Below are 18257 nucleotides of genomic sequence, written 5' to 3'. Positions count from 1 at the left end.
ATTTTTTCAACTGGGGAAACTGAGGCCTAGAGTGGGGAATCATGTCATGTCTTTCCTCAGTATATCCAGTTAGTAATGACTAGGGTTTGATAACATCTTCTGCTTTCCTTCTTTCCCTTCCACAACCCCCCCCCCCCACCTTTAGATTTGGAATGTCTCCTAAAACCAGGGGCAGGGTGGGGGAGTCAACCTTTTCAACCTTTACTCAGAAAAACCCTTGTGGACTAGACTGGAATGGAATGGAACGGAATGGAATCCCAATTAAAACCTTAGTGCAGTTCCTTTAAAAAAAATTTAAGGGGTGACTAGGTGGTGCAGTGGATAGAGCACCAGCCCTGGAGTCAGGAGGACCTGAGTTCAAATCTGGCCTCAGATACTTAATAATTACCTAGCTGTGTGGCCTTGGGCAAGCCACTTAACCCCGATTGCCTTGCCAAAAAAAAACCTTAAAAAAAGATTTAACCCCCTAAAATTTCATTTCCCCCAAACTGTTGAACTCTGTTATCCTGCCTAATGGGACCAGGGTGGATCTTCATGCTAGTGGTTTTCTCCCAATCCATTTACATGAAATATAAGAGTAACTAACAGAGGAAACACTGGCTTTGGAGGACCTGATACAAAACTGCTCTCCACCACTTACCTTCCTGTGTTGGCCTAGAGTGAATTCATTTCACCCCTTCAAGCACCATTTTCTTCAATGAATTTGGAGTGGGTTGACCTTTTCCAAATTCTGTTTGAGGTTTACAGAGTGTTTTCCCCTCCCCTCCTGTGAAATCAGCCATAAAATATTATATTAGAACCCTTATAAAGGTGAAGAAGCCGAGATACTAAAGATATGGGAACAGTGAGGGTCAAGGCTTAATAATTGTCCCCAGGTCTCCTGGCCCCTAAGCCAGTTACTGGGTCTCCTTCCTTGACAATAATTCATGCAAGTTCTTTCTCTCAACCTCAGTTTCTTCCCCTGTAAAGTGAAGGTTGAACTAAATGATCTTTTTTTTAGTTTTTTTTGGAAGGCAATGGGGTTAAGTGACTTGCCCAAGGCCACACAACTAGGCAATTATTAAGTATCTGAGGCGGGATTTGAACTCAGGTACTCCTGACTCCAGGACTGGTGCTCTATCCATTGCACCACCTAGCTGCTCCTAAATGATCTTTAAGAAACATTCTAGCTCTGATCTTAACATTTTTAACAGATTTTTTGAAAGGGATGGAAAGGCCACATTTCCTGATTTATTATCCAAAAGGTTTATCCACTATCTTGGGCTTTCTGGAGAGCAGACTGTCAAGGTAAAAGTTTTAGAAATGCCCTTTCTTTTCCTTTCTAAGAACTCAGTCTTAATTGACACAAAGTAAAATAAGCAGAACCAGGAGAACATTGTATATATAATAACAACAGTATTATAAAATGATCAGCTGCTAATATATTATTTAGCCATTCTCAGCAATACAATTGATCCAAAAGAATTCATAGTACTTATGATGAAAAAATACTTCCTATCTCTAAAGAACTGATGATATCTGAATGAGGATCAAAAATACTTTAAAAACTTATTTTTCTTTTTTGTCTGGTTTGGTTGTTTTTTCCTTGCAACATGGCTATTATAGAAATATGTTTTACATTATTGCACATCTATAATTCATATCAAATTACTTGCCTTCTCAAGGAGGAGAGAGAAGGAATTTGGAACTCAAAATTTTAAAAAATGTTTTTAAAAAATGCTCCATCAAGTTTCCTATAAAGGAACAGGAATAAAAAGAACTTAACTTTTAAAATAGCTGGCCTCCATCTTTAGACAAGAAGGAAGACTGATGGCATCTTCTTATTTTTAGCTCTGTGACTAGCAAGAGAATGAGTTTATAATAGGAAAAAACATAGAATTGAATATCAGCCCTTTCTCTGCAGCTCTCAGTGACTCTGTAGGTACAATAAGAGTCATAAAGAAATCCTAGAATCTCAGAGAATAAGTATCCAGCCCTCCCTGAGTAGGAAATCTCCTCAGCAATGAAAGGAAAATTTACTACCACTCACTACTATCTTAAGCTACAATAAATGTTTCTTTCATGAAGCCATTATCACCTGCTACAAACCAAGGTGGTTTGTTTTCTTTTTTTGGTGGTTTTGTTTTGTATTTTTTTTCTAAATTTTATCTCCTTGTTTTTCCCAGGCTAAGGGAGTAGCAGCCACTAACCGGCCCAACAGCATTTCTGAGTTTTGGCGTGATAGGCTGGTTCAAGTCTCCTTAGGCTGCCTAGTGGCACACCAGCATCACCATCACCACCACCATTTTGGTGCTAAACTTAGTACAGACACCTCATTGGCTTAGTTCACTGGGCAGCTTAGAGCATCTAGAGCTCTAGAGTGGTCCAATCTCAACCTCCGTTGGAAAAACTTGAAAAGATCATTGTAAGGTCTGTGCTGATTCTTTTTACTTATTTTCCCCTGCGTTTTGGCATCTGGGCCTATGAAATATTCATGACATCATTTGTTTTGTTCAATCTTCAAAGATTGTTCTCTTCTTGAAATTGCTAGTCTGTTGTTTTTTGTTTTGTTTTTCAAGGAATATCTTACAGACTGATACTGACTTCCCCATCCCTGGAGGTGTTCAAGCAGAGGCTGGGATACAATGAAGAAAGTTTCTGAATGTAGTGGTAGCTCTTAAGTGAAAGAAGCTCCTAACTGATCAAGTCAAGTGCTTGTCCCTTATTCTAGTGATCTCACAACTCCCCTGTCCCTGTCTATATTTTGCACAGTGCTTTGGTTAATTCTCTAACTCATGATGATGGTAATGATGATGATATTTGTCCTTCATTCTCAATGAAGACTATGACATAAATGAGGTGATGCCATGATAAGCATGTGATTGTATTTGAGTGTGGGGGGGTACTATGCTAAGTCACCAATCCTCACTCTCCCCTCCAGAGCTATCTTCATCCAGTGGCCAGATATGAATCAGGACAACTAGAGATAATCCTGGATAAGAACCAATCAGGGTTAAGTGACTTGCCCAAGATCACATAGCTAGTCAAGTGTCTGAGGGCAGATTTGAATTCAGGTCCTCCTGATTTCAAGGCCAGTGCTCTATCCATTGTGCTGCCTGGCTACCCTAATTCTCTAACTAGAGAATTCCAAAAAGGGGGGTAGGGGGAGGCAGTAGAAGAGAGGAAGCAAGGGTCAAAAGTTAGAGGTTGTATTTCAATTCTCAGAGTTGAGAAGGGACCCCATTCATCAGACCTACACTAGGTCTCTTTCTTCCAGTCCTTGAAACTACCCAGAATATACAACCTATTTTTCATTTCCTAGGAACCCTGTCTTGGGTGGCAGGTTCTATCTCTGCATTTGAAGGTAAACACCAGAAGTAGGACCCTGTACAGGTGAACTTAGGTGACCTGTGTCCAAGTAACTCTTTCATCTACTACTTCTAAGTTAATCACTTCCCCTCTCTGTGAGTGGCAGTCAACTCATCTGTAAAATGGGTATAATTACACTTGTTCTTTCTCTCTTCCTCCAAAAGCCCCAATGGGGAGAGCCTTTTGTGAAATTGTAAACTACTATAGAAATGTGACCATTATTGTTGTTTGATATTTCTGCTGCTTCCCAGACTCACTCTGGGGAGGCAGGTTGGGACAGAGACCTCCACCCCAGAACCATGTGAGTAATCTCCCCAGACCAGAGTCAGCAGTTCCCCATGTGTCAGCTGTTAATGAGGCTAGCTGTTCCCCTAGCAGCAGGGTGGAGGAGGGGTGGAGAGGCGGGTCAGCCAGCTGGCCATCTGTATACCGTCCACAGTCTACCCACCTTCCCAGGAATGCAACCACCCCCAGAGCAGGGTGTGGATGGGAACCACCGAGGAGGGCCAGTGTGGAATATTTTCCTGTTGCTTAGATGCTGTAACCAGAGTTTCCAGGAGTTTTTAAGTTCCTTTGTTCTCTGGTTCTTTTTTATTAGCCTGTAATAAAGCTGCCCTTTAATGAATGAGTAAAGGTATCTCCAACAAGGACCAAATTCTGAAGCAATAACCAACCCCCTTATTTTGCAGAACAGGAAACAGGTCTGTTTGAAATGTTATATGACCATTCAGTTCTGGTCTAGATCTAAAATTGTAGAAAAGAGACCAGTTAGGAGTTTGGTTAGATTCCCAATGAGGGAGGCTAGGTATACTGGGGGTAATGAGTCAGGTAGCCACCCAGAGGCTGGAGATATTGATACCCCTCTGAGTTTGAGCCACCTGCATTCTCGTGCCCTATCGCCAGGCTGTTCTCTCAAAGGGATTGCCCCAGTCTTTCCCTTCTCTACCCCTCCTCACTCCATTGTCTTGTCCCCATCCCCTGGTGACTGGCACCATCTTCCTCACCCATCTCCTCCCCCCCAGGCTTTGTGATCCCTTTTATGGGAATAAAATATACATCATAGGACCATCGATGGAAGAAGAGTTGGAAGGACCATCCAGGCCAACCCTCTCATTTTACAGATGTGAGGAAACTGAGGCTCAGAGATGGAAAATGACTTGTCCAAGGTCACACAGAGATAACCATTGGGTGACCAAATTTCCATCCAGGCTTGATGATCTCCTTATGAATTCAAGAGTTTTCAAGGAACTGAGTCAAATGAATGAAACTCAGTGGCAGCTGGGAAAAGTTCTCCCATCCAAGGAATCAGCCACTACCAAGATTGGCTCAAGTCTGGCCACATCCACAAATGTGAACAGGAGTTGCTTGGACAGTGTAGAGTTGAGGCAAAATGCAAAATAACCACATTTGAAATCCCACAGATTGCTTTATGATTTGATAAGTGTAGAAGAAAAACTCCATATTCTTTACTTTATTAATTCTGCAAGTACTGTTGCTGAAAGAATGGGGTGGAGAGAAATTCAAAGGAGACAGATCTTCATCTTGCTTTTGGAAATCTTTTTGACCGAAGTCATGTGGGTTTATATTTTATTGTAATTAAGAAACGATGATGGGGCAGCTAAATGGCTCAGTGGATAGAACACTGACCCTGGAGTCAGGAGGATCTGAGTTCAAATCCAGCCTCAGACACTTAATAATTGCCTAGCTGTGTGACCTTGGGCAGGCCAATTAACCCCATTGCCTTGCAAAAACAAAAACAAAAAAAATGACAACAAAATTCTTGGGAGATTTTTTAAAAAGGATGCAATATTCAATTTTAGGGTTTTTTCCTTAATATTCTTAAATAAAACAATAACAATATTTTGGCACAATCTGGATAATTAACTTCCTGAAACCATTCAATCTAGTCAAAGATAATTTAACACTTGTGATCTAAATGGCAGCCTCTCCTCAGATTATAAAAGTAGTTCTAATTTGCTATTCCTGTTTTAATTTTGTTTTTATCAAATGCCCACTTGAGATTATTCTGTATTTAATATTTCCTTTTGGGTGTATAGAAATAAATACCTGTTCATACCTAAAAAAGAAAAGAGACCATCTAGTCCAACCCTCCTCATTTTATAAGTGGGCAAACTGAGGGATAGAGAGGAAAAAAAGGGACTTGTTCACAATTGCACAATGGTCATTCACATTTACAAAGCATTTTAAAATTATTATAAAACCTAGTGAGGGGGTTGGCTAGGTGGCACAGTGAATAGAGCACTGGCCCTGGAGTCAGGAGTACCTGAGTTCAAGTCCAGCCTCAGACACTTAATAATTACCTAGCTGTGAGGCCTTGGGCAAGCCTCTTAACCCCATTGCCTTGCAAAAAAGAAAAGAAAAGAAAAAAAACCTAGTGAGGCAGGCAAGGCAGTGCAATAATAGTAGTATCCTCAATTTTATAGATGGAGGAAAATGAGCCTGAGAAATGAAATATTGAGGTTGCTAAGGGACTCCCCCCTCCACCCCCACCCCCCAAGCTGTGACTTGAAGTCAGGCCTTCTAATTTCTGTGTTTTGTGCTCTTTTCTTTCCCACACCAGTGCCTCTTTAAAGAAGACTGTTTCCTCCCCCCAGCCTCACATAGTATTTTATTTAAACTCTGCTTGTATACATCATTCCCCTTTCTCCCTTCAATCATTAAGCCAGACTGTCAAGTAATGACTTAATCTTAATCCATAGAGCATTTGCTCACTGTAACATCCTTGGCCTCTTTTGGCCCTAGAGATATAAATATGAAAAACTAAAAATTACCTGACTTCAAGACGCTTATAGTCTAATAAACTTAGTGTCTCTCTTGTCTTTCTGAAAAGATATGGTTTATCCCTTTCACATGGGTTTCCCAAAGACAGTTTCAGTATCCCAGGTTGGCATAAGAAATTAAATGAGAATGTTGGGGGAGTCTTACAAAAGCCACAGATGACATAGAAAAGTTTAGAAACTCAGAAATCCATAAAATATGAGTATAGTATCACATAATATTAACATTTCATATTTTAACACTATAATAATTCAAACTTCTCTGGTACAAAGGGAGAGCCAAAATATTTTACCCAGATTTTCCATATCATGGGGGCACTCTGCCCATAACCCTCTCTATGTGGAAGGGATAACTACTAAAATCCACATACAGCCACAATAGTCCCAGAGCAGGCCAATATCAGCTTTCTCTTGTAAAAAGGAGAGACTCGGCTCAGAATTCTTGAATTAAACATGCTCTGCTGGCTCCCTCCCCAGCCTGCCAGGTGAACAGATTGGTGAATATGTGGCACTAGGAGACCAGGGCAAGAGGCTTAGAGTCTGTTCTTTTCTCTGTCTGTGACTTGCTCTGTGCTTTTTGGGCTGTCAGCTAGATGAGCTTTAAAGTCCATCCTAGCATTGACATTTTATATTATGGGACTTGTTTCAGTTCTCATTTTCTTAGAATATTACAGCCAGAAAGGGTCCTTAGATCATCTTGTCTTACCTCTTCATTTTACAAATAGGGAAACAGATACTAATGATAATTAATGTAATTAGTTGATATTAGAACACTCTGCAGTTCACAAGGGCTCTAAGGATAATCATCTCATTGGAGCTTCTTGGAGGGGGAAGGGGATAGAAGAGGTGATCAGGATTACAGCCTATATGTATAACTTAGTTATAGAGTTTCGGAGTTTGGTCTCTAGTGCCTAAGCAAGATAAGCCCTCCTGCACCATCCTGGAGAATTCATCATCCAAAGGATGGTCCAAATGACCACATCCTACAAAGGAGAGTTTACTTACTACTACACAGTTCCATTCAAAGCCCTTCCTGGTCAATCAAAACTGTCGTGCTCCAGCCTCACTCATCTCATTACTACAGTCTGTTCTTTAGGTCCCAGCTTAGTTGCATGCCCATTTCCTGAAACTATTCCTTAGTGTTCCCTACCTCCCTGGCATCTCCATAATCTCTACCTCTTAAATATTCTTCCCAAAGAAGATCTGTCTCAAATGCTGATGCTTCTACGAAGTCTCTGATTCTCCGTTACAAATGCTCTTTGGACCTCACCTCACCAAGGTCTAGTCTACATCCTAATTCCTATGTAAGTATTTTATCCCACAACTAGACTGGAAGTTTCATCAGGGCAGGGACTGTCTTTTTTTATCTTTGCACACATCCCCCCCAATCCTTAAAGCATAGGGCTCTGCATAAACCAAGTGTTTAATAAATGTTGATTAAATTGATTTGACATTATATTGTAGGCCAGCTCTGAGACTTAGTCTGCCTGCTATAACTCTACTTCCACACTGACAATGCATGCCCACCAGAACATGGCAAGCATTTATGTTTGGAGTTTCTCAAATCCATGAATATTTTGAAAGTCCCTATTCAGAGAAATCATTTCATGTAAAACCAGTATGATAAGAGTCAGAAATCATCATAGCCCATGGGTGTAGGTGGTCTTCAGTTTGCTTCACCTTAAAGGGTTAATTACCAAGAGATAGGGTATTTTCCATGTCTAGTTGATGAGATGAAACCTTAACTCCCCTTCAGCTTTCCCATTCATAAAATAAAGGTCCGATATGATGTTCTCAACTTTATTTTCTTCCGAAACTTAAAATCCCTTAATCCAGGGGCTAATATGGAAGGTGTAATACTCAGGACTAGTAACTGCCTCTCTCTCAGTGTTAGTCACACTCAATAGGAGCTCATTCAAAGACACTAGGACCAATGTTCCCATAGATATAGCCCTTGCCTGGGTGACAGGAATACCTGTAGAGTGGGAACTGTTAGAAACAGGAACCTTTACCTAGCAACAAGGAGTCTGCAGAAGGAATTTAGGTCAGCATGTTTATTGTGTGCCAATGGTAGTGGGTGTTGCCTTTAGAAATTAAGCCAACTGCAGCCTCAGTAATTGAGTGTATAATACAGATGACAGAGACCCTGGGGATAAAGAAGTTACCATCAGGCATCAACTCCAAATGTTCTTGGCTGGGCAGGAATAACAAGGTGAGCCTCAACCCTGGCCGGTCTGGGACTCTACTTCCTCATATGCGTCCTCCCCCAACTAGTGTGGGGAAAGTTCCTCTGAATTTGGAATTAGAAGACCTTTGGTCAAGTCCCCCCTTGGCTGCTTTCTCTATTACCTGTGTGACTTTGAGCAAGTTATTTTTGTCCTTGGTTTCACTTAGAGCTCAAAAATCCTACAAGCCAAAGGTTTTCTTACTGTGAACAAACCCAGAACAAGAGAGCCTTGGACTGAGAATTAGAAAATCTGGACTCAGATCTATGCCCTGCCAATAGCTCTTCAGAAGGGGAAGATGGTGGGTGCGGTGCATAAACCCAAAATTGAATGATATGAAAGGATAGACTCTTAACTAGAACTCTGGAGAGGAGGCCCCTGTGGTCCCTTAGCTGCCAGCAAGGATCCAGATGCAAGTTTATCTCTTTAGTTTATTTAACAAGGGGTTTGGTTAAATGGTCATCGTCTCAATTTTATGGATGAGAAAACTGAGGTCCAGAGGGATAGGTAGTTTCCTGATTGCCTTAGCCACTATAACCCTAGGTCATTGTGGGCAAGTTTTCCATCCTTAAAGGGATTTCAAGATCATTGAGCAAGAAAGTAAGGTTCAGAGAGGGGAATAGACTTATTCAAAGTCACCCGTCATTAGGAGCTTGATTTGGGGGATCATGAACAGCAGACCACATAATAATCCTGCTCTATCACAAGAAATGGACTGGGAATCCATACCTGGGTCTTGAATCATGCCTCTGCACTAACTTTAACAAGCCCCTTCCTTCTCTTTTCTGAGCCTGTTCTCCCCAATTGAAATTTGGAGTATCAGAAATAATCCTGCCCAGTCTCAGTCACCAGGGGCTCTGTCCTTCCCCTCACCCCTCTATTCTCAGCTCAAAGCAATGACATTTGCAGCTTATGCAAACAGACTTCTGCATTATCCCCTGGGTAGAATCATCTTTGACTATTCAGGCCTTGTTACCAACAAAATCCTTTATTGTCCACATTCAAGAGACTTGCAAATATAAAACCAGCATTTCTTCAGAGTTTATACCTTCCCAGAGAGTAAGGAAGTTACAACCAGAAGCAAATTTAGAAGCTACAATATAAAGAAATTCCTTAGGTGAATAGGAGGTCCTTGTAATATATTGGAGCTTTCACAAAGACTTTGAGGATACCCCACATATAAAGGAACTCCTGATACAGTGATTCAAAATCTGGCTCTGTCACTTAATATTGCATGACTTTGAGTAATTAACTTCATCTCTGAACCTTTCTTGGTTTTCTGATCTGTACTAATAATAATAATAACTAATATTTACATAGTGTTTTACTATAGAACAACCAGAATTTAAGATCAGAAATTATTCAAGGTAAAATATTTAAGATTAAAATTAAGCCTGAACCAAACTGCACTATTGACACTTTGCATTTTTTTTAAATCCATAAGAGAGGGGTGGCTAGATGGCGCAGTGGATAGAGCACCAGCCCTGGAGTCAGGAGTACCTGAGTTCAAATCTGGCCTCAGACACTTAATAATTACCTAGCTGTGTGGCCTTGGGCAAGCTACTTAAACCCACTGCCTTGCAAACAAACAAACAAACAAACAAACAAACAAACCTTAAATCCATAAGAGAAAGAAAATAGAAAATTTATGTGTCAGAGTAAAGTTTTATTTCAAAGTCAGATGATGACATGACTAATGTGGAAATATGTTTTCTATGACTGAACATGGACAATCTATATCAAATTTTGTGCCTACTCAATGAGTGGGGAAGGGGAGGAGGAAAGAAGAGAATTTGGAATTCAAAATGAAAAAAAGTTAATGTTTTTATAAGTAATTGAAGGAAAAATATTAAAGAAAAATAACAAAATAAACATTCAAATGCTACTCTCCTGCTCCTTCTATTAGGGTTTACAAATCACTTTATTATATATTGACAACTCTTAACTAAGTAGGTGCCCCAGGCATAATCCCCATTTTGCAAGAGAAACCATAGCTCAGAACTTAAATGATTGCTTAGGGTCACAAAACCACTAAGTAAAAGAGCCAAGAATATCTTTTTTGTGTGTTATTTTATTATTTCAATTATATACAAAGATAGTTTTCAACATTGATCTTTTTGTAACATTTTGAGTTCCACATTTTTCTCCTTTGCTCCCCCCTCTCCCAACAAGTAATATGATATAGGTTATACATGTACAATCATGTTTAAAATATAGAATGCATATCTTGTTGGCTTAAGATCTAGCATTCTATCTACTATACCTTCATTGCCTGGCTAAAATGAAGTGGGGGACTGAGAGCCTATGAAGTCCCTTCTAGCTTTAGATTTGATAATGTTAATTTTTAGGAAAGACTCATGCTTTGGGTAGAAGTTAAACTTAATGATCCTTGAAGTCTTTTCTGGTTCAAGATTCTGCCAGTGATGTGTTAGGGCCCATTCCAACAGGACCACAGTTTTCTCAACACATTTTGGGTCCTTTTAAAGAGGCCAGGTTAGAAGAGAGATGAGAAAAATTCCATCTAATGACTTTATCATCATTTTTCCCTTCGGAATCCCAAATGGGATCAGGATTACTCTTTGTCACTGTGTCAAGTAATTCTATTATTTCTAAAATTCAAATGCAGTCTGAGAAGGAGATCATTTCCCCCATTGAAAAAATCCCACATAATGTGATCCTAAGTCATTTGTTCCCTGGAGGGTGTCTGAACATAGGGGGTTTGTTCCCAGAGACCCAGGGCCCATTCTGGAAGGAATGCACTGCTCTGTGTGCTTGAGGAAAAAAAAAATGGTCCATCTCTTACTTTGGTTCCACATGTCTCCTATCAGGGCTGTGGGTGGGAAACAGAGAGAGAGAGAGAGAGACAGAGACAGAGACAGAGACAGAGAGACAGAGAGAAACAAGAGGAAGTCTTTGGAGATAAGATTCTACTTTCTTATCACCCCTGGAACTACCTTTAACTACAGTCTCACTTTCCAGCTGGCAGTTCCCGCCCTGCTCTTTAAGACAGTCAGTTAAGTTGGAACTTAGCATGACCTCTGAACTGGAGGCTGGCTGATTCCCAGATGTAGAAAAGACTACCGTGGACTTCAGGGCAACTGGCCCAGGCTCCCCAGCAGCCAGACTGTACCTGCTCAGCCTCAGAGCCAGAGAGCATCTTCTCCAGCCCTTCCAGGAACCGGATGTCCCTGATGTGTGGTCATCCAATTTTTCCTCTGAAGCTGCCCATTGACAAGAGAATCATTCACTATCTCTATAACCCAGCCAACCCATTCTGTTTTGAGGGAGCTCTGATAGGAAGTTTTTAAGAATTGCTCTACTTTCAAAGAAGACTGTGCTAATTTTTTTTAAAGTTCATTTTAATTTAGACTATTAAGTACCTTTCCTGTTCAAAACCTTGGGTCTTCTATAAAAATCTGAGGTGGGGGAAGGAGGAAATACATGAACACAGAAAGGCACGATGAGTGTCCTTGATAATTGGCCAATGATCATTTATAGAGGAGAGGCTGCAGTTTTGAAAATAACCCAGAGTCATTCTTTTGGAGAGGAAATTTTCTAGTGACAAAAAGCTGGGGGGAGGGAGGGGTGAATTGAGCCAGGGAAGCCCATTTTTGGTCAAAAACAAAGATATAGTCATGACATAGACACAGTTTTGATGTAATAGAAAAAAAGAGACCTAGATGTGAAGTTGAGTACTAGATCTGAGTCTGAGTTCTGCTTAGTCAACAAGTATTTACTGTTTACATTGCTCTAAGTTGTATACAAACTTAAAAAAAAAAGTAAAATCAAGTTATTTCCTAAGGCATCTTTATCTCCAGAGGAGTCTAACTTGAGCTTCCTGCCTAGGGATGGTACCCCACCCCACCCCTTGACAAAGAAAGCCTCTGAAAGAGATGTTTCTTTGAGTGAATAAACGTTTCTTTGAGTGAATAAGATGTGGCTCAGAAGAGTTGGGATGGTTAAAGAAAGAACTGATTCTGTTGTCACAAGCCCTAGATTCAGATCCTGTCTCTGGGAAATGTTAGGCAAATTTCTTATGTAAGGCACACCTCTTTGGGTGGTAGGTAGGTCCCTTCTTTGATGCTAAGGACTTTCTATAGCTTCTTAAGATTGTCAAAATACTTGATAGGCATCATCTCATGAGTACATTCTGGGGACCCTGCTCTATTTGAAGAGCTGTATATGCAGATTTGCATCTTTTGAGGTTTGAGTTCAGTTCTGGTCATTCATTCCATCTTAGGAAAAACATTGATAGAATTTAGAGGAAGGTCATCAGGTGAGGAGACTGGAGATTGCGTGATAGTTAAAATGATCTGGTAAAGTAGCTGTGATTATTTAACCTGGAGAAGAAAAGACATAGGATGTGATAATAATCTTAAAATATTTACAGTTGTAGATAGAGCAGAAGAACTGAGTTCAAATCCAGCCTTAGGCACTTAAAATGTGACCCTGGACAAGTCATTTGCTGTGTGTGTGTGTGTGTGTGTGTGTGTGTGTGTGTGTGCGCGCGCGCGTGTGTGTGTGTGTGTGCATTTTTGAAGGGCTATCAACATTGAAAAGGGAATTTGTTCCAACTTAGACTTAGAGGACAAAATTAGAATTTATAGAAAGATGCAAGTTACAAAGACGTAGATGTAAGGAAAGATTTATTAACTACTGCAAGTTGTTCCCAAATGGAATGGACTGCTTTTGGGAGAGGATAGTGGATGACAGATCACTGAAGATAACAATCTATAAGCTGTGTCATTGAAAGCATTCCAAGGTCCCTTATGATTTAGAGACCTCTAAAGTCTCTTTCAACCCAAGTCTTTTGACTCAGGGTATTTCCACCCCACAAATTGGTTCTCTTTTAGTTCAGCATGAGTTCACTAAAGCAAGGATTAGGAGGTTTTATTATCTTTTTTCCTAGTTTATCCAATTCCTAAAATTTCTTCCTGGCTACTCCTCTTCAGTATGGAAGTTAACCTACATTTTTTTATTGCAAGGCAGTGGGATTAAGTGACTTGCTCAAGGTCACACAGTTAGGTAATTAAGTGTCTGAGGCCAGAATTGAACTTAGGTCCTCTTGACTCCAGGGCACCACCTAGCTGCTCTAGTTGACCTACATTTAAAATTTTTTATTTTTTCCAAATTATATATAAAAAAAATTTTAACATTTTTTAAAAAAAATTTGAGTTCCAAATTCTCTCCTCTTCCTACCATTAAAAAAGCAAGCATTTTGATATAGGTTATCATATGCAATCATGCAAAATATACTTCCATATTAGTTATGTTGTAAGAGAAAACATACTCTTTTCCCCCCCCCAAAAAAAAAGAAAAAAAAGTTGGCTTTGATCTGCTCATCCTTTCTTATGGTACAATAACATTCTATCACTATCAAATACCACAACTTGTTCAGCCATTCCCAATTGGAGGAGCATCCTCCCAACTTCCAATTCTTTGCCAGCTGGTAAAGGACCAAAGGAAGGGATGATGGAAGATTGGAGATCATAGTGAAGATGAAGTCCAAGGTGAGGGGTCCTCAGACAATTCTAAGGTCAAAGGTGATAAGATCCAGTGGTTCCACACATGCTCTACGTTCTAGCCAAACTAGTTTGCTGTATCCCAAATTGATCTTCCATCTATTTACCTTCATGTGTTTTCAGGGGCTGTCTATGCCCCCACCTGTAATGATCTCTATCACATCTACCTCATAGACTCTAAAACTACTTTCTAAACATAACTCCAGAAGGGCATAAACCTGTAAGTCTTAGCTAAGGAAGAGGCTGAGGCTGATTTATCTCTTGAACTCAGGAGGTTCCGAGCCTTAGTAGGCTAAGTATAATGTTTCAGTGTAAGGATAATGAGCCCACAGGAGGGATAACCTTTAGTGGCTCCAACTGGCTTAAATTAGAAGAAAAAAAAATCAAAAAAGTTTTGAAAGTCAGTCATTAGTGTGATTGGATCCATGAGTGGTAAGAGCACTGTATTTCCAACCTAAGTGAAATAGGAAGAATCCAATCATTAAAAAATAAAAATAAAAATAGGGGCAGCTAAGTGGCACAGAGGATTAGAGCACTGACCCTGGAGTCAGGAGGACCTGAGTTCAAATTCGGCCTCATACTTAATGCTTACTTAGCTGTGTGACCTTGGGTAAGTCACTTAACCTCATTACCTTGCAAAAATAAAAATAAAAAAGATTGCTTAGGTGCCATCTCCTACACCTCAAATTTCTTAATCCCCACAACCCCAGTTGTTAATACTGTACCAAAAATATTACTTTGCAATGTCTCTGTATATCATTTGTATATGTTGTTTCCTTCCAATAGACAGCTTCTTGAGGGTAGGAACTTTGTTTTTTCTTTGTGCTCTAGCTATTTGCCTTCAGCTGTAGTCTTTCAATATATACTTGCTAAATTGATCTCACAACACAAAACCAGATCTCTTTCACACCCTGCCAGATAGCTTCCCTGGTATACTATTGAGAGGGAAGGAAAGAAGGAGGCATACTCAATAACAATATGAAAAAATAGATTTTTTTTTCCTTTTTAAAAAAAAGCAAGAAAGAAATGTTGGTCTTTCTGCTCTCCCAATTGTTCATTTCCCAGCTGCTTTTCTACAGAGAGCCTCAGGACAGTCAAAATTATCACATGTGTGAGTATTTTTAAATAGACTGAAAGTTACTATGGTCAGAATCCAAAGCAATATTTGTAAAAAATAAGAAAACTCCAGTCTCCAAAGATACAGTTTGGACCTTGTTGGAGAATCCTGGGCTCTTGAACAATTCTGGTCCTTGTGGAGAGTCTGAGGCAGCTGGGGTCTGAAAGAAGGGGAAGAGATCTTGTCTACTGGGATTAGCTGAGATTTTGGCTGGAGTTTGGTAATATGTTTGGAGATGCTTTTGTCACAGGCAGCCTTGTGTGATAGAATGAGTCCTGGCTTATGGGAGTAAAGAGACCTAAGTTCTGGTCAGTGTGGGATAGATAATAGGAAGGATACTAGATTTGCAGTCAGAGCCCTTAGCATACTGCCTCTGTGAAACAGAAGAGGTTAGCTGTAAGATTTCTAAGGTTTCTTCACACTGTTAAATTCTGTGATGCTGGTTTTCAGATTTACCCTCACCAGTAGATTACAGGTCCACTCTAGACAAGTTCTCAGTCTGGGCCTCACTTTCCCATCTGTAGACTGTAGAGCACAGCCCTATGCCCTTTGAAGAATGATCATTGGAGATCAGGATGCATCATATGAAGTTTCTTAGGGTGGGAAGCAGGAGACTGGACTCCATCCCAACTTGACTGTGATGCCAACCCTCAGACCTTGGACAAGTTCCTTCCTGTCTCTGAACCTCAGTTTCCTCAGATGTAATATGAGAGAGCTGGGCTAAAAGGTTCCTTTCAACTAACACTATTTAATTCATATGGATGGGTGTGTTCAATCCTAAAAGGCTGTTTTGCTGACTTGGTGTTTACTATAAGGAGAAAAACTGGCACCATATAAAACTTAGGGAGCTCCTAACCTGCTTTTTAAGACTTGTTCTAGCAATGAATTTGAGTCCTTCATCAGAGTCAGTTCATTTATTGTAGTCTGGGCCCTGATTTTATAGATCAGCCAAATGGGCACCAACTTGGGAGACATCTAGATCTGTGGGAAAAATTTCCTTTGTTGTTCTCAGACCCGCTCTTTCCCTCTCAGTAGAATGTAAGCTTTCTTGTTTAATTTAATCTTTCTATTTGAGCCCCTCAAACAAAATAAATACTTGATAAGTAATTAAGGGCATGAATGAATGAAGAAGTATGTGTTAAGATTAGAAAGAATAAAGACAGAAAATCTGGGTCTGAAGTTCTTGGTTCTGATTGATTCTTACTAGCTACAGGCCAGATGTAAAATGGGGACAATAACATTTGCACCCCTGGTGTACAGGGATGAAGGCAGACTGTGGCATAAGACAAAGGAGAGGAAAGGGAAGTATTGTAAAGTACTCCTCCAAAGAAATATATGAGCAAGAAGGGCTGGTAACAGTGGGAAAACCTAGAGACACAGACCATCCACCTCCTCCATTGACATCTTCATGATGTCAAGAGGAAGGGAAGAAAGAATTGGGGGCCTGGAGTCAGGAAGACCTGAATTCCAATACAGCCTCAAAACCTACTAGCTGTGTGACCCTGGACAAGTCACTTACCCTCTGTTTGCTTTGGTTTTCCTCATTTGTAAAATGGAAATAATACCACCTATCTTCCAAGTCTGTTGTGAGGATGAAATGAGATGATAATTTCTAACGTATTTAATTAGTACAGTACCTGGTAAATGGTGCTATATAAATGCTTAATGATGAAGTTGTGAGAGTTCATGGATGGGAGTCACATGGGTACACATGTACCAGCCCCCATATCCATTGAATTACTTAAAATGAACATGAGAAAGGTGCTTTATAAACACAGGTAATAAGTGAATCCAGAGACTTGTACCCTTACAGCTAGGGAAACATCAGCCAGGCATCTTTGCCCAAAGATCAAGGGCAGCCTCTGATTGGCTGACTCTTCAGTGGCAATTCTTGGGTGCCCTGGACTGGTTTTTGAATCATCAGCCTTTGACCAGACCCTTGGAAAAACTGGCTGTTCAAGATTAGGTAGGAGGCATTGTCAGGATGACCACTGAGAATCAAACTGGGGGCTTGACTGTGCCCTCTAAGGGTATTTGGGAGAAGCTCACTGTTTTTTACTAGAAGTCAGAAGACCTGGATTTGAATCTAGCCTCTGACACCTACTTGGGTAACCTTGGATAAGTCACTAACAATTCTTGGTCTTAATTTAAAATGAGGGGATGACCTCCAAGGTCCCCTATAGCTTTGAATCTGCAATATCTCTTAATACCTGTACCCCAGTTCAGGGCCCAAGGAGAACAGGGAAATTGTGGCCCCCATTCCCACAGGGGATACTTTTTTCAGACCTCACAAATCATTGTCTCCCAAAGATGAATTCATGTTTAACCTGGAAGCCTCAGGCTGAGTGCTGATCCTTGAAAATCTGTTTGGCATTGAGAGAAATTAAATGTCCAGTGGAATTGGAGTCAGAGGATCTAGGTTCAAGTCCAGCCTTGTTGGGGGTGGGGGGTGGGTTTTAAACTTGAGCAAGCTACTTAACCTTGCTAGGCCTCAGTTTCCCAATGTTTCAAATGGAAGAGATAAGCCAGGATGATCACCAAGATCTCTTTCAGCTCTAAAACTACAATCCTATGGAGAAAGGGGTCTTGTTGTGCCCAGGTTTGTTGCCTAGACAGACAAACCATCTATGGATGTGTAGACATGTTTACAAATGCCTTTTTTTAAATATTTAAATTTTTTTCTAATCTCTTAGGATTAGGCTCTTAAAAATAAGTTTTATCCTTTTTTTTTTTTTTTAACATTGCATTCATTTCCAAACATACAATTTTGGGGCAGCTAGTTGGAACAGTAAATAGAAAACCAGCCCTGGACCCAAGTTCAATTACAGCCTCAGACACTTGATATTTAATAGTTGTGTGACCTTGGGCAAGTCAATCCCATTACCAAAAAAAAACCCAACCATAAAACAAATATATAATTCCCTCTCCCTGTACCCAGTGAGGCATCCTTATAACAAAGATAAATGGGGGAAAACCAGCTCACCAAAACCAACATTACCCACATCTGACAGCATATATAGTGTTAAACACACACAACCCCCACTTCTAATGGAAGAGGAGGAGAGGTATATTTTCTCTTTCCTGTTGATGAATGTTTTAGTTAAATGGAATTTTTTTTTTCCTTTTATCTTTTTTAAAGACAGAATTTGATTAGGATGGGGCAGTTTGCTTTTTTTTTTTGGTTTTTGCAAGGCAAATGGTAAGTGACTTGCCCAAGGCTGCACAGCTAGGTAATTAAGTGTCTGAG

The 18257-nt window shown here is 40.2% G+C and overlaps 1 protein-coding gene across 5 annotated transcripts in view; it reads left to right on the top strand.

Annotated features, from left to right (window-relative positions):
- The window catches only part of DLGAP4 (DLG associated protein 4), a 114956-nt gene that overhangs the window by 75638 nt on the left and 21061 nt on the right, over positions 1-18257 (top strand). The window lies entirely within an intron of this gene.

The sequence above is a fragment of the Macrotis lagotis genome, chromosome 1, assembly GCF_037893015.1.
Source record: "Macrotis lagotis isolate mMagLag1 chromosome 1, bilby.v1.9.chrom.fasta, whole genome shotgun sequence".
NCBI classification, from domain to species: Eukaryota; Metazoa; Chordata; class Mammalia; order Peramelemorphia; family Peramelidae; genus Macrotis; species Macrotis lagotis.
The sequence above is the reverse complement of the archived record's forward strand: the minus strand, read 5'-3'. Positions and strand labels throughout refer to the sequence as shown.